The following is a 17,061-nucleotide window of genomic DNA, read 5'->3' on the forward strand; positions in this document are numbered from 1 at the left end:
TGCGGGAGGGGTGGCGAACGCGAGCTTTCCCCTGTGCTCTCAGCCTTGGCAGGGATTTCAGCTGCAGGGGTTTGGCAGTGAGCCAGTTCAGAGAGCTGCTTCCCCCAGGGGACCTCCATTGTTCTCTGGAGGGATACTGGATATCTTGAGGCCCTGCTATGGGAACATGGAGAGGTCCCAAGGTCAAGGCCCAGCTGTACCTGCAGACAGCTGCCCTTGGCCTCCAAGCTGTGGCCCCGTTTGCATCTAGGGCTAAGGCTGAGGCCAACACTGCAGCTGAGTAGGAGGCAGCAGCAGCTTCTAGCCAACTCACCCCACAATCTATCGTCCCTCAGTTTCCTTCTCAGGGAAATGGGGACTTGGCCCCTCCCAGCATCTCGAAGGGGAGCCCAGGGGAGAAGTTTAACCCAAAAAGGCAGAAGCAGCCCCCGCATCCACAGACCATGTGCCCCAGGCACCTGACTTGTAGCCCAGGCTTTTCTTCCTCCCGTTCCTTTTAGGGGCTGGGAGTGGGGTCTGGCTGCCTTGTTTCCTGCCCTGAGTCTCACCCCTTCCCAGAGGTCAGGTTGGACTGTTTTGTCCTCCCTGTTTCTAGTTCCCTCCACTCCAATGTTCTCTCCCAGACCCTGCCTTGAGGTGGGGACCAGGAGCTCCAGGGGTGAGGCAGGTGGCAGCATGAGGAGACGATTCTGAGGGGGGGGTCGGGCCTCCCGGTCTTGCTGCACGGCACTGAGTCCTCCTCGCAGACAGGTGAGATGGCTTAGTTTTCCCATCTATAAAAGGGAGAACTCCGCCGGCTCATTTCCCCTCTAGTTATGTGGGCCGTTGTGTGACGGGATAAAGAGATGTGAAGGGTGCTTGAGGCTCTTATGACTTGAGTGTTGTCTGGGACCCTGACCGGAGGGATCCCAAGGAGATTCTTGTCTCAGGTCTTTTTTTATTAGAATGTCATTTCCTTCTCCATTCCCAGAGAAGGGTTTTTTGCATGTAGCATATGGGTCAATGGGAATATATAGGGAGATTGTTATTTTTGGGGAAAAAAAAAAAAAAAAGCAATAATTTAACTAACCGAAATATGCACGAAGCAGCACAGTGGGATGAAAAGAGCATTGAGCCGGGAACCAGCTCTCCTGGGTTCTAGCCCTGCTTCGTCACTGATGATGGCATAACCTTAGGCTAATTATATCCTATTTCTGGGATTCAGTTTCCTCAACTATAAAGAAGGGACTGCACTAATGTCCTCTAAGTCCCCTCCAGAGTCCAGGGCTCTGTGGGTCTGGGAAGTTGAACCTCAGTGGGGCTCAAGGCTATGGAACCAGAGGGGTTGCAGGTTTCCTGTGCCCCAGCTGGTGTGATTTGTGCATGCAGCAAATGTGCGGGGAGGGTGGATGGGAGAGATATGGTAGATCCAAGAAAGGGTGGGAGGAGTGAGAAGGAAAGCCAAGGCACCCAGAGCTTCTCCTGCTAGAATCCTACCCACACTCCCTGCTCAGGGAACCAGGATGCCCTGAAGTTCTGTCTCTCCTTCTTGTAGCCAGGACTCCAATTCCAGGCCCTGTTGGGGCCATGCCAAGTGCCACTTTTGTGCACCGGCTCTCTTACACACACACACACACACACACACACCTTGCAGATGGAACTCAAGGACCCGCTCCCTGCCCCAGTTTATGTAACCCTTTTGCACAGCTGCTGGTGAGCCCATCTCCAAGCTGACTGACCCACCCCACCTTATTACCTTGCCTTCTGCAAGGGGAAGTGCCTCAGGCTGCAATCTGCTGTCTACAGACTGATTGTGCATTTTGCCCGGTGGTCTGGGATGTGCCGGCGGCGGTCTGATGGGCTGATGACCGTCTTTGGATAGAGAGCTGCAGCCCCCAGTCTCCCAGAGCTCCGCCATGGCTGACTCCTGACCTTGGCAACTTGCTTCCTCTCTCCCAGCCTCTAGAAAAGGTGGCAACAAGGCCCATTTCCTCCCTACCTCACAGGAAGGCATACATTGCAAGGGTACATTGGATCAGATGTGCCCAGGTGTGGCTTGAACTTTTGGAGACAGACACAAGTGTCTTCCACAACCAGGAAGATGCGCTTGCACCAGAGAAGAAAATCTCAGGCTGCTGTGTTTGGTGGGCTCCTTGCATGCTGGCCCAGAAAGCGTGGTGTTCACCCTGAAGGTGGCTGCTGTGTCCAGCAGGTGATGGGGCTGACACCACAAGAACCAAGAACCAGAAGCTGTTCCCAGAGAGTGAATGCTCCATCCCTCGGACACAAAAGCAAGGGCAAGAGATAGCTGTCCCCGCCGTAACCCTGTTCCCAATACAAACAGCTCCCTAAGGCCAAGTTGTGAACAATGGAGGAACATGGGAGTTAATCCTCTATCCCTCAGGCCATACTCCCGAGTCATTGCGCCCTGTGCTGGGCTGTTGTGGCCAGTCCTATCTGGGATCAGAACCACAGACCACGAAGGCTAAACAGTGACCTTGGCTGTTCACAGGGGAGCCCAGGATGTCAGGACCATCCACCAGGAGGGTGAAGTGTGGGGGGGTACCCTGGACATCCCTGGATGAACTTGTTATACCGAGGAAGAAATTCGAAAACCCAGGAGCCCCAAGAGTGGCAGCCCAGGCTCTGGCAGAAGCCTCAGGCTTTGGAGTTTAAGGGTTTCCTAGTGGGTTACTGGTCTGTCTCCCTCCCCTTGGGCAGCCTTTCCTTCTCCCTCAGCTTATTCCTGTGTTCCATCTGAGAGGCGAGAGGCGGGAGGAAGGCTGAAGGGGAAGATGGCAGGACCCAGAGATCCTCAGGACTCGCCCAGCCTTCGTTGCCATGGCAACACTGCTATTTTTATCCCATTGTTCATGATGCCCAAAGGTCTGACTCTCTCTATTCCAGAGAGGCCAGGCTGGCTTCTGCCCTCATCCTTCAATGCGGTACCTTCTCCCAGAGGCCTGAGAGGGAACAAGAGTAATGGAGCAAACAGGAACCCACTGGGTCACCCCTCAACAAGGGGGACTGTCTGACAGCGGTTTGCCTCTGCACTTTTGAGCCTTTGGTTTTCTAGTGGCTTGGGTGCTCAGTTTTATGTTTTTAAGCAGATCAAAACTCCCCATCGTCTTCCTGATAGTCTGCTCCAGAGAAAAAAGGAAGAGCTGCTGCTTGCCATGAGTTTTTCCCACAAAGCTATGACACTGGGGCTGCTGCCCTTCTTGGGAAAACCAGAGCTGGTTCTGAAGAATGTCCTGTTGGTACAAGCCAACCCCTGGCCCCTTGAAGGGGGCTGGAGAGCTAAGTTTGGTTTATTAGTAATCAGATATACTTAATTAACATCACTAGGGAACCTAAACCGGTACCTCGCTTTCCTTTGCCCCTCCACCAGAGAACTGGGGCAACTGGGCTTCCTTCATGCCTTTGTCCAGTTTTTATGCCCAAAGCCAGTTAGCGTATAGTCTCCAGGCCGGAGAGCAGACTCATGGGTTTCTCTCCTTCCCTGGCCCCACCCCCCAACAGCCGTTTCTTTCCAGAGGCTTGAGGTCTTAAACTTTGATGATGCTCTTGAAGGCAGGGTTTAATGAAAGGATTTCTTAGCCTCTCTCCCTGGCCCAGCCCCTGGTCCTCTCCCTGTGCACCACCCACCTCAGTGGCAAGGTACCCCTGAGAGCCAAGGGTGCTAACCTTCCCCACCTATATGCTTTGATGGTCAGTGAGATTTGAGCCCAACAGCTGGGGTGGTTGGGTTCGCAGGGAGCATTTCATGCATGTCCTTAAGACCGTGACCCTGGAGACAGGTCCAGGTCTTAACCCAGTAAAGCACAATCATATTGTGTCGCGCTCCTGCATTGAGGTGAACTGACTCCTGGATGGCTAATTTTTCTAGGAGGGCTGGGCCCCATTCACCAAGCCTCTAATTGGTTTCATTTTGGCTCAAAATGCATGGTTTCTGAAATCTATGCACCTGGAGTAAGCGCCTTTCTGGTTGCCTCTGAAAAGCATGCCGGCAAATGCTGCTCTGTTAATTGCTGTAATAAACAGACTTTATTATATCCCTTTGCAGTAAATGAATTACGTTGTCAGAGTAGATGGGGCATCTACCCTAGTGTTTATTTTGCACTGTGATACACGGCAGCAGCAGAAGCTAAACATTTATTTCCACCAACTCTGTTGCGGAGAAGGGAGACTGGGAGGGAGAAGAGCGTGAACATAAAGTGAGGTGATGGGGCCTGGAGGTGGCTTCAGGAGATACACTGAGCCCTGGGGCTGTGAGCCTCACTTGTGCTATCCAGAAACTGGGGGAAGGCCGGCCTCCTGCCTCCTAGCACCTCAGAGAAATAGTGGGATAAAGCTGGCTCGAGGAGATGAGGTAGAGAACAGGGAAGGTGGTTTAGGACTACAATATGATCACACAGATATAAAGGTGCTTTTATTTTTTACAGGAGAACAAAGACCTTTAGTTGTATTTCTCAAGACTAGTGATGTAACAAATGGGAATTTTCAGACTTACAAGGAGAGACAGATGCTGTAAGACGGCATAATATTAGGAACAAGAGTGATTATATCATACAGTATGTGAATTATATATCAATAAAACTATCTTTTAAAAGAATTATTATATCATAACTCCACTTTGACTGGAGGGCCAGCAATTCCAAATTATCACTGAAGCAAGAGGCTCTGAGGGGGCCAGAGAGCTAGAGCCATCAGGTTTAACCCCAAAGCCAGCATCCTTTAAGGCATGGAGTAGCTGGGGCAGGATGAGGCTGAAGTGTCACATGCTGCTCTATAGTTTAGAGGGTGGATTGACTGCTCCTGGGAGGGGCTGCCCCTTCTCCCGGTGCAGCCACCACAATGCTAGTACATGAGCACTCAATAGTGGTCGCTGATGGTCTGGGACAAATAAGTGCTCCACACCTTTCAGTCTCCAGGAGTCAGCTGGGGTGCCTGCCCCTGGCCCTTCTGCTGTCAGTATCCCAGTCCTTACCCCCTGTGTGGGGAAATGTGTGCTGTGCACTCCTGTCAATTCAATCCGTCCCATCAATATTGAGTCCCGACTGTGCAAAGCCCTCTGGGAAGAGCCGTAGGAGAAACACAAGGAAATCAGACATTGCCCTGCCCCTTGAGGAACTCACGATTTAATAAAAAGCAACATGCAAAGGCTTGAAGGATGCGACATGCAAGATGTAGAGTACAAACAAAGTGTTTGGAGAGTGGGGAATGATCAGGGAAGGTTTCACAGTGGAGGTGGAATTTGAGCTGAGGCTTGAAGGATGGACCAGAAGGCGTGTTCAAAGCACATATCCCAGGACCCCTCTCTCCACTTTGCTAACGTCTACGACATTTGCCCATAGCTGTATGCACATGCAAAGCCAGCAGTCACCTTGCAAACAGGTGCTATACGTAGCCTCTCCTGTCGCAGGTGGGTCCTATTGCTCCCAAATTCCTTTCCTCTCCAGGAGTCTGACATTTCAGTAGTGCTTCCTTTTACTTCAGAGTTTGATTCCCTGGGGCTTGTCATCCAGGAGGATGGTGAACACTGGACAGTTATCAGGCATTTGCCCCACAGCATCAAAGAATACATTGGATTCCCTCCCGGAGCAGGTCTCATTAGGATGGGAGAAAAGCATGAAAGTATCAGTGGGCATCTGGCCCCAGGGCGGCATGGGCTGGTGGGGGGAGAGGGCACCTGGTGGGGGAAAGGGGGCAAAGAAAGGGGTAGCTGGGAGCTCTGACAGTGAACTTCCCCTACTTTACAGCTCTGCCTGGCCAGGCTATGCAGTCTATGCCTACTTAAGCTCCTTCACTCTCTAGACCTCCTCCCTCCTTTTCCCTTCCTCCTCTTTTCTTTCTCCAAGTACCTTTTCTCCTACCCTCCTTCCAAAGGATGTCCCATCATGTCCCAGCACACTGCCTGGGTCCAGAATGGGGAGAGAGGCATGGGCTGGCTGTCCTAAAGATGCTGTGTTTTTGTCCTGGATCTGCCCCAGCTAAAATGCTTGTTAGTGGCCAGAAAGACGTGTGACTTCATCTGTCTAAACTGTGGTTTCCCTCCTTATAGAATGGATGGATCTCTGCCTCCACCTTCCTTCCTCTCAACTGGCTATGGTGGGGAAGGGCGCAAGACATGGGTTCTGATCTCAGTTCTCTTCGCTAGCTATGGCAGCCTAGTGAACTCAATCTCCCCAAACCTCTGTTTTTCATATGTAAAATACAGATAATAATGCTCGCCCCATTTTTTTTGAGGATCAAATAAGACAGCATGTGCTAAAATGCTTACTTAGCTCAGTGCCTGGCACAAAGCAGGAGTTCAATGAGTTAACTGAGGGGGTTAGTTGAAAGAATTAAAAGGGGCAGGAGATTTTGCATATCTCACATATTGTACTGACTCTAGCACACTAGTGTGGTGTGGTGAAAGTCAGCAGGGGTTCCTCTAACTTCTGATTCTCCCCGTCCCCCCAGGGCTGAGTGGTCTAGGACGAGTCACTTCCCTGGCCACATTTTGGGGAGCACCCTGCAGGCGGCGCTCTCCCATCATTTCCGCGTCAGCAGAGTTGGGGCTGCCGTAGAGAGCGAGGGGTGCGGGGAAGTGTGAAGGAAAAACAGCCCCACGCATCGCTCACATATTTACATCTGAACTGTCAAAATAGTTATTTTAAGTCGAGTTCCGTCTGCTGCTGGTTTAAAATCAAGCAGGGCGGGGGCGGGGGCGCCCTGCTGGGGAGCGGGGGCGGCGGGCGCGGCGGGCCTAGTGCGCGCGCGCGCAGAGCGGCTCGGGGTGCTGGGGCTCCCTGGCGATGCTTGTACATGAGGCGGTGCGTGCGTGGGTGCAGCCTCTTCCTTTCGCCACTTTGCACCGAGCTTTGGTAGGCGCGGAAACCCAAATCTGCCATTCCTGCCTCTCCGGAGCTGATGGGAAGGCGCCCCCAGTCTCAAGGGAAACCGCGCATCCTATCGTAGCCAAGATGGAGATCTGTCCTGTTCTTACGGTTTAGTGGGAAGGAGATTCCACGGCTTTGCTTGTCCACCCCTGCCCAGTCCCTGATAACCTCAGCCTGGAAGTTCTTCTCCCTAGCCTAGCATCAGCTCTCCTAGCTACACCTTGGGCCCATTTCAACTCTAAAGCAAGACCTCACGGGCTCCGGATCTAGGTCTCATTTTGAGGACCAGTTCCCCCATCCACACACAGCCATCCATACCAGAGCCCTTCCCAGGAAAGAAGGGGCTAGGGCATTCATCAGGAGCTGGTCAACGTTTGGATGGGCCTGAAGCTAAGGCCCCCTGGGTCTGCAAGCATTGGAGAGAATGACTTAGCCTTAAATGTCAGGGATGGCAAGAATTCATTTTTCTCTGCAAGGTGAAGGGCCTGTGGGTTTGATGCTTGTGACGCTTCTTTCTGGCTCTCACTCGCTCTCTCAGCGGCAGTAGGATTTGAGACAGACGCTGGCTGGCTCTGCTGCCATCAGTATGTGTCCCAGCCCCGTCCAATGTCTGCTCTGTAATGAGTACTGTTTCGGAATGTCACCTCTGTTAATGGGGAACCGGCATCTGCACACAGCCGGAGCCACCTCTCTGTCTTCATTAGGCAATCTGCAGCCTGGCGGCCGGCTGCCCTCGCTGGGTGACAGATGACGGGGTGAGGAGTGAGAGCAGTGGCCTCCTGCTGTCCAGGATTCTTTCCCAGACAATGACCCCGAATGCCTGTCCCAGCCGGCCCCCTCCCCCAAGGGACAGCTGGGATAAATGCCCTTCTAGGGCAAGGGCGGCAAGGATAGATAATAGCTAAAAATCAGGCAAAAGAGAGTGGAGGAGTCACTTCCAGAAACAGACACCTGCCCTAGCCCCTGTGGTCTCCTGTCTAGATTGCATTTTAGGGCTTCCCCTCCCCCACCCAGCTGTCTTCACAGGCCACTTTTTATGTCCCTTCTAGTAAATCCATGCACCATGCAAAGTCACAGGGTGAGGGTGTAACACTGTTCTAATTCCAGACTTCCCTTTAGGCAGACCTGTATATTGCCTCCCAGCAAAATCCTGCTCCTTTAAACCTCAGCCCAAATATCCTCCTGAGACAGGGGACATTGAAATGAGCCAAGCCTCAAAATGGCATGAGACACTGACATGGCTTCAGAGGACCCCTGCTATCGTGATAAAAACATCACCACGGATACCGTATTTCACTGGGTGGGCTCAGTGCTCCCCCTTCCCCTGCGGCTGTTTTATATCATTGCTGTGGCATCTCCTTCGTCTCCTTTACTGGCCAAGCAAGTTAAGCTGGACTCACAAGCGTCCTTCTGTACTTGTCTGTGTGTTGGAGGTGAAGGTGGGTTGGTCCTGCTTTGGAGGGTTAGGAGTGGAGGTGCTGATCATTCAGCATTGCCTGAGGAACTGTCTCATCCAAAAGTTACACAGCTAGTTGGTTTCTTGACTGGGGCTGGTGGTAGAAGTGGCTTCACTTTGCCAGGCCCTCATTTTGGAAGGCTGTGAGGGGGGCATCTGGGGGTCTGGGCTCTTCCCATGACTCCTCTTCCCTGACTCAGTGAACAGCACCCTTGACCACCTAGATATTCGAGCCAGAAATCACCCCTCAATTCAAGCCAGAGAGTCGTCTTGACACCTCCCACTCTCCACCCCACATTCGATCCATCATCACATCCTGTTGGCTCTCCCTCCTAAATCTCCCTCAAATCTACTTACTTCCATCTCGACGGCCACCACCTTAGTCCAAGCTGTCGTCCCTTCTCACCTTGCCCTCCGCTCTCATCTCTACCACCATCTCCCTGATGCTGCTCCAGCCACCCTGACTTTCTTGCTGTTCCAGGTACAGATGACCCTCCCGGACCACCCATTCTAAAAATTAGACCCCTCCCTCCCAAGTCCTTCTCTGTCCCGTGTCAGTCTCATTATCACACTCTGAAATTGCCTTGTTCACTTCATGTGCTTGTTTGTGTGCTTTCCCCTTCAGAGGCATAAGCTCTAGCAGGGCAGGAACCCCTTCTGCTTTATTTACCCTTTAAATCCACAGCACCAAGAACTGTGCCAGGCACGTGGTGGGACTCAGGAAATATTCGTTGAAGGAATGAATGAGTAAATAAATGAATGGGTTGCCACAACCTAATGATACCCTGTCCCTGCGCCGCTCCTGTCATGCTCTTCATCGCATCTAGAGGCATCTTCCTCAAACAGATGTCCTAATGCCACCCCGCGGCTCAAAGCCCCTTCGGTGACAGGCAAAATGTTGGCAACTGTTGAAGCAGAGTGAAGGGTATGTGTGGATTTCATTATACTTTCACTCTACTTGCTTGTAATTTATTTCTGCTGGAAACCGTTCAAAATAAATTGAATTTGAGAACTGTGGAAGCAAAAAACCATCACAAAACCTTCAGTGGCTTCCACTGTCCTCAGGGTAAAGCCTTGGAGCTTCTTCTTCCCATGCCCTTCACTCACCAGCCCCTGAGTCTTCCAGCCTCACCCTTTGCAGGTCACCCCATTGCTTTGCACACTGAGAGGATCCCCGTGAAACATCCACACTTTTTTTTTTCTTTTGGCCATGCCCCACGGCATGTGGGATGCTTGTTCCCCGACCAGGGATCGAACCCGCGCCCCCTGCAGTGGAGGCGCGGAGTCTTAACCACTGGACCTCCAAGGAAGTCCCCGTCCACACTTCTTAGCACCAGGAACAGTTAGAATTCTCCTGAACAGTAGTTTTGTTTTCATTTTATGAGTATAGAATTGTAGATTTGTGTGCATGTGGCTGCTGGAAAGCTGGGTCAGCTTGGAGCTCCTCCTTCAAGGACAGTAAATGTACATTTAGGCCATTGGGGTTTCCATCTCTCTTAACCTCGTTCTTGGCTCCATTTTATGCTCCTGCTTGTTCTTTCCTCTTTTGCTTCTACCTTGATTATCTTTCTGTGCCTGTCTTCAAACCCTTGCTGGCATAGACTCTCCTTTAAGCTATGGGAATTCACTTCTCCTGGGTTTTAAGGGCAGGAATGGATGTCCCACCATGCCCTCTCCATCTTGCTTTGTCTTGTCTTTTATTAAATTTGGCTGTTCTTTTGTGGGTTGTTCTCTTCCTGCGGTGTGAGCCCATTCTCTCCAGTGCATTCTCTCTCTCTCAAATGTCCTTAGAGGAAAAGCAGATCCCTGACTGGTCTTTATAGGAGGACAAGCTATATACTTTCAGCTTCCCAAAGGTAGGCTATGATACTAAATGAGGTTGAGAGATGCCCTATCACACCTGTGTCCCCTCCCCACCAAGAACCCTGGGATAGGACACTGGTGCCCCGGCAGAATAATGGGGTTTTACTCACAGCCCGCACTTTTGAGTCCTTACTATGGGCACTACTGAAAATAGTGTATTAAGCACTTGAGGTGCATTAACTCGGTCCTCAGTCATTCTGTGAAGAATATACTATTATTATATTTCCATTTCACAGATGTGAAAGCCAAGGCCCAGGGTAACAGAGCTTATAGTAAGTGGCAGGTCCAGGATAGAGACAGAGGCAGTCTGGCCCCAGCGTCTTCTCCTAACCACTCTGCATTTGCCTCTGAGGTCCTCTGGAGGGTCCTGAGCTCCTGGTTGAGACTCTGGCAGTCCACAGCCTCCCTGAATTCCCTCTACTGCTGTTTATTATCATTCCGTGGGGAGACTAGGGTGAAGGACCCCCGCGTCTCCCTCCCTACTGGCCTCTCTTCCCCTGCAGTGCATCTTGCCCTGCACTGTCAGATTAGTCTTCCTGATGGCCCTGCTGTCATCACTGGGCACCCTGTCAGAGGCCTCTAGGGGCAACCCATCATTGGCATCAGAGGGCCCCAGAATGGGAGGATCCTGGAGGCATAAGGGACCTGAGGCCCTACACCCTCGTAGGAAATCCTAGGCCTCGTCTGGTCCAAGCGTGTCCATCCACTTATGTAAAGCGAATCCTTTGTTGAAGGTAGACTGCTCTCACCCCCATCACTACTCCAGGTCTTTGTTCATGATGTGTCTGTCCTTGCCTGTAATGCCCATCCTCCTACTTCTGCGTATCCAGACTTTACATGTTCGGTATGTCCCACTCCGAGTTCCACCTCCTCCAGGAAGCTCTCCCTGAACGCCTCCCACCCCTAACCCGGGGTGATTTGTTTTCTCTGCTTCTGAACTTCTACATCGTTTATGGGTACTGTGTTGGTATCTGATTATGAACTTTGACTTCTTACCTTTTAGCTTACGTGTTTTTTGTTTGTTTCTCCATTTAGAACGTAATCCCTTTGAGAACAAAAACTACATTTTAGATGTCTTTCTATTGTCCACAGATTATCCAAAGTTTCTTGCACTTGGGTTATGCACAATAAATCTCCCTGTACAGGACCTATAGGATACCAGAAAGGGAGCCCTCAAGATAATAATTTGTCAGCATCTAAGGGTTGGTTTGTCTTCATAACAGGACTAGAAGATAGATCCATTTTGGTTTTAAGAAGCAGCACAGAGAACAGGGTAGATGGGTAGCTTCCTAACTTTGAGTAGCAGTGAAATTCTGCCTTTAAAGGCAATCCTCATAGGAGCCCAATATGTAAAGCTGGCAGGGGTGGAGTAGTTCTGGCTGCCCTGGAGTGGGGCTGTCCTGTGCCCCCCACCCCTCCATGGCAGGGTAGAGGAAATCTTGGGGCTGGAGTATCATAGCTTGAAAACCACTAGGGAAGATCATGTCTTATTGTACTTCACGTAAGCAGCATTTACTAATTTGGGTGCTGAAAGAAGAAACTGTATGCACTTAATCTTATTGAAAGCATATTTGCTGTTGTGTTTATAAAATGGCAATTAAGCGACTTTCTTCTCTTTGTTTCACACAAATTTGGTTTTTTTTTTTTTTCCATTAACCTTGTTCATGCCTTTTTCTCCTGAGAAGATGCTTCTGCCAGAGCCCTCACTGCATTTGATTAAACAATCCGTTCACTCCTCCTTTGTCCCCATTAAACAGGCGGCTCCTTGAAAGCAGACACTGTGCTTTATCCAACTGCTCATCTTCAGTCTTAGCAGGGTGCCGGGTATGTAGTAGGTGCTCAGTAACTGAACTCCCAAGGGATCTGATTCTCTAGTTACACAGCCACCTCTCAAGGAGCCAGGCCCAGCTTGTGGCCTCTGTGGATGATCCACGCGGGATCTTAGTGTGGCGTGGCTTTCTCCTGCTGCTTAGCCTGAGACTGAGCTGAGCCACACTGCCCTCCCCTCCCCTGCTCCCCTCTTCCCCTGCCCGACTGTCACGGGCTCTGAGAATATTAGTTAATTTTAATATTAGCCTAAGAAAGATTAATTAGGAAGGCAAATTTGCTCTTAAAAGTGTAATAATTTCCAAGGCCAAATAGAAGGGAGCTATGGATTATCTGCATTGCTGCTGCCTTAAAGTAGTATGGAGAATCAAGGGCTGACTAAATGAGCACAGAATAATTTTTTAAGTGTCAGTGCTGTGTAGACTAAACTCCAGATATTTCCTTGTGAAGTGGGCTCATGGCTGAGACAAAAGATTTAGGCTGAGGTGGTGCCTGTGCAAGTGAGGCAAAGAGGAAACCTCCAATCAGACATCCTGTCTGGGCTGTTCCGGCTCCTAAATCGTTCACGAATCATGTGTCTTCCTCTCTTGTCCTCCCACAGACTGGCCTGGTCCAGGTCTGAGTCAACTCTTTTCTGGACTATTGCAATAACTCCCCCATGTAGCCTCCAGACTCTGCCCTACCAACTCATTCTCCACTCAGAATCAAACTGAAATTGTATCAAATGCATAAACACATGGTCCTCTACCTAGTGTCAAACATAAATTTGGTCATGCCATGTGCCACTTACAAACTTCCAAATGTGCCTAGAGGTGATTAAGTCCTTAGCCTGGCCCACGGAACTCTTCATAAAGTGGCCAGACCTGTCCACCTGGTTGATTTCCCTCTCGCTCATCACATCCTAGAATGACTGTCCCCAGCCCCCTTGTTACAGGGCAAACTACTGTTCATTCTAGAAGTCTAAGCCCAAATGAAACTTTCAACCCTTAGAACCTTCCAATTCTGGGCTCCTGGAGCACTCTGTTAACAGCTTATCTTATTTTCTTGTAGTTATTTGCTTTCTTTTCTCTTTAAGGAAATGAGCTCCTTAAAAGAAGGACTGTAGCTTTTGTATCTTTGTATTCTCTTCTTTCTCCCCTAATTTAGGCCAAGCATAAAGTCTGTCCCATAGGAGATGATCAATAAATATTTGTTGAAATAAATTGGTCAGTTAATGGTTTCAACAATGATGCCAACTGGATTAGCTCACTGAAACTCAAACTTCCTTCTTTCTCCCCCAGTCAATAGTAAGTACAGCCTGAAATATCTGGGGAAATGCCTCCGTTCTCCATTTCCTTGTACCTGCCTAGCTGAGGTTCAGAGGCAGGTGGATTCAGGAGGAAAGTTGCAGGAGACTGGCAAGTGATGCAGACTTCAGCCTGACAGCTGCTGATCTTTGCTTTAGTTGATTTCCCCCTTTGCAAATGGTTATTGGCAATTGAAACTGCAAATCTACTATCTGCTCCCCTATGTAAATTGCATTTACATTTAAATTGTTCATTCTTCCAAAGGATGGGGTTAGTAAATAACAGCAGATTAAACCTGAGGAGAGGAAATTGTGCCCCATGTCAAACCTGAGACTGAAGTGACATCTGGCTTTTACTATTTCCGTTATTTCAGTTTAATAACAGCATGTGGCATTAAGAGAAAAGAAAATGGATCTACATTTTAATGAAAGGAGGAAGCTCTCAGGGTTTAGATACCTTATCATGTTGAATACCTAGTCGATTGGCAATTAAAACTTGTTTCCCTGGAGAAATGGAATAAAACATCTTTGCAGCCGTGGAGAGGATAACAAAAAACAAGCTAATGACCAGGACTTCACAGATAAAACCAAGGGAAACGGGTGCTGTAAACATCAAAACCAAATATTTCAGGATACTGCAGAGTACAGGAATTCTTAAACAGAATAACACTGAGAATAGAACCATGGATATGCTGGTGGGTTCCTCAAGAGAATAACTTCAGATAGAATGGTTTGCAAATAATAGGGGGCTCAACCCAATCAGATCATCTGATTGAATCCTTTGTCAACCTAGCTTGGTTTTAAACCCCGCAGGCCTGACCAAGAAAATATTTTAGAAATGCCAGTTTCATCCCAATAGTCTGTTTAAATGGAAGCGGTCCCACCTGCTGGCTGCTTTTTTGTTGAAAGCAATTCTGGGAAATGTGGATAAAACGCTTGTGCATCCTAATAACCCAAGCCTATCATTTGTTTGCTTTGATTGAAACAAATGTGTCAATTTTCAAAGTCTTTGTTTGGTAAATCCAGTGTTCATATGTTGGCAAATGTTTGCATTGCATGTTTGTTTGGAAACTGATGCTCTATTCAGAAACTCTAGAGCCACAGCCCTTGGAACCACAGCCTGGGATCACCCAACGAGCCTCCCTGACTATGCAATGCAAAGATGGTCAGTCCTTTCCCAGTATCTGGAAAGTGTTGAAATGATAGACTCCCATGGGCAAGTGTAAATGGGATGGAGCCTCCTAAGAAAGAGACTGGATGTAGAATTTTTCTGAGGGTAGGGCTCATGAAAAATTAGAACAACGGAAAACATCTATATAGTACTTACTATGTGCCAAGCACTTTATGTGTATTATAACTCAGTGAATCCACATAACAGCCCTGTGAGATAGGTACAGTTTTCATCCCCATTACAGACGAAGTAAAGGAGACACAGTGAGGTTAGTAACTTACCCCACCCAATGTCACCCAGCCGGTAAGAGACAGAGCTGGGATTTGACACTAGCCAGGCTGGCTCCACTGTCCCCTTAACCCCTTCCAGTGATTTCTTCCTATCTCTGGTATTTAATGAAAGCATTGTGTTTTCACAAAGTTATATTGTCTTGCATAATTGTTTTTAAAGCCTTAGCAGTCTTTTTTGACATACCCAAGCTAATTGTCTGAGGGATTTTCCTTAAACAAAATAAAGCAACAAGAACAAAAACTATCCTCTGCAATATGGATAATAATATCTGTGCTGGAGGTCTTACAGGAGTGTGCAGAGGATGAAATGAGATGATATGAGAGTGCTTTGAAAAGACCAAAGCCATCAAAATTCTGCGACATATTTTTATTTATCTATAGTCTATACTGATTCTTATTCCTACATGAGCAGTTCCTTAACAAGTTAATATGGGTTTCTGCCACTTTCTCTTGTCCCCTAGAGTAATATGGCCAAATTACCCAACTACTACTGTAAGTCTTTTGATAATGGCCTAGTCACTTGAGTCTGTTTGATTTCTCCTTTATCTTCCCAGTTTCTTGGCACCATTTGGTTTGGTAGCAGCTCCTTCTTACTCCCTGTGCATAATGATAACTTCTCTGTGTCTCTTGACATTTTACCATGGCAGTCTGCCTGTGAAGTCGACCAGTGCCTCCTTCTGTTTGAACTCAGGTTAAATTAATCATCTGACTTTCACATCAGTCTGTTGTCATGGGGCTTCTGATGTCACACTGTCAGTGTTATGATTACCATAATACCTAACAGGCAAAAAGGGATTGGTTGCTAGTGGAAACCCTTGGGAGAAACTCACACAGTTTTAGTAACCAACCCAACTGCGTAGGCTTTAGACAACCATGTAAATGGGTAAGTGGATTAATCATTCCGTTGGATTCCATTTGAATATTTTTCTTCCATATGTGTGTTCCTTTAAGCAATCGTCTAGTGTCACTTGAAACTGATGAGGGCTCTTTTGGAGGTTATTTTTGGGAAGGTGGTGAAACAACAGACAGCTGTTCTTGGGAACAAGTGTCATAGGATCTGCCTAAGCTAGCTTCCAGTTAAAAAAAAGTCTGAGGTGCATTGTCCTTTTCCTTCATAACATTAGGTTGTTTACTAGTGGCCTGAAAGTGTCAATTCAGCTTCCCAAACACAAAGGAAAGAAGGAAACTTACATTTGCTAAGAACCTACTGTGTGTCAGAATGTGACTCTGGTCAAAGTAGAGCTTTAAGGTGGAGAACTGGTAAGCTAGGTGTTCTTGAACAACCCTGTTATACACGACAATTCGCAGCTTTTTCCAGCTTGTATACAATGTTCTTCCTAATCGGACATTGATTGCCCACCAATAAAGGCAAAGTCATCACTTAAAATTGGTCCAGATCCTCCTATGCTGAGTAATTGTCTTGCAGTCATTTTCACTGCAATATTAAAAAGACTGGAAACATAATAGAAACGAGGTACAATAAATAAACTCCTGAATTAAAAGGTTTGTTAAAAGGTTTGACAAATGCGTCTGTCTTTTTAGGATCTTGTTAAGTAGGTGGAGGGGTCACTTTTAGGGGATAAAGGGATCAACGGAATAAAACTGATTGAACTTGAGGCTGTGCAGATTTGGAAAGCCATATCAAGACTTGCCTAAATCTATATAAATCAATTTGTGTGCCAGAGAATGAATAGCTGACTTTTTTCAAATGCCAATTCAGCAATTACAAAGTCTGCTGGCGGTTAATTAAAAACTACCATCTCATTATGTTCAGAGTTAAATTACAAGTGTGAAAAGACTACTGTTTGCAATAACTGAATGCTCTGTACTCTCTGTGCTCTCATCAAAAGGAGGGCAGGGATAAATAACTTTTATTTAACTCACTGAAAAATCTCTCTCAGCTCTTTCATGTTTAATTAACTTCCTCTCAGAGCTTGGGTCTTAACTTAGAGCTCCTAAGCAGTAATGGAAATATTTGTTCATTTTGTGCAGAAGATTTTTCTTCCATTGGTTGAGTAGAAAAGTTAGAAATAATTGAACCCCAAAGACACTGGGGAAAGTGACACCCATCCAAAGATTTGCATTGAGGCCACTAAATCCAGAAGAGATTTATGACAGAAAAACGGCAGAAAATGGTGATTTTTGCTTTACTGCTTGTGTGCCTTCAAGACTGTGGAGCTGGGGTCGTAAACACTTCCGTGGACTGGTAAAGTTTTAGTTCTCATTTATAAGTCTGTCTTAAGGAACTTAGTGTTTTGCTATTTCAAGGATTCCACTGTCAGAAAAGAGACCAAACTTTTATCACC

Source organism: Physeter macrocephalus, chromosome 4 (genome assembly GCF_002837175.3).
Source record: "Physeter macrocephalus isolate SW-GA chromosome 4, ASM283717v5, whole genome shotgun sequence".
NCBI classification, from domain to species: domain Eukaryota; kingdom Metazoa; phylum Chordata; class Mammalia; order Artiodactyla; family Physeteridae; genus Physeter; species Physeter macrocephalus.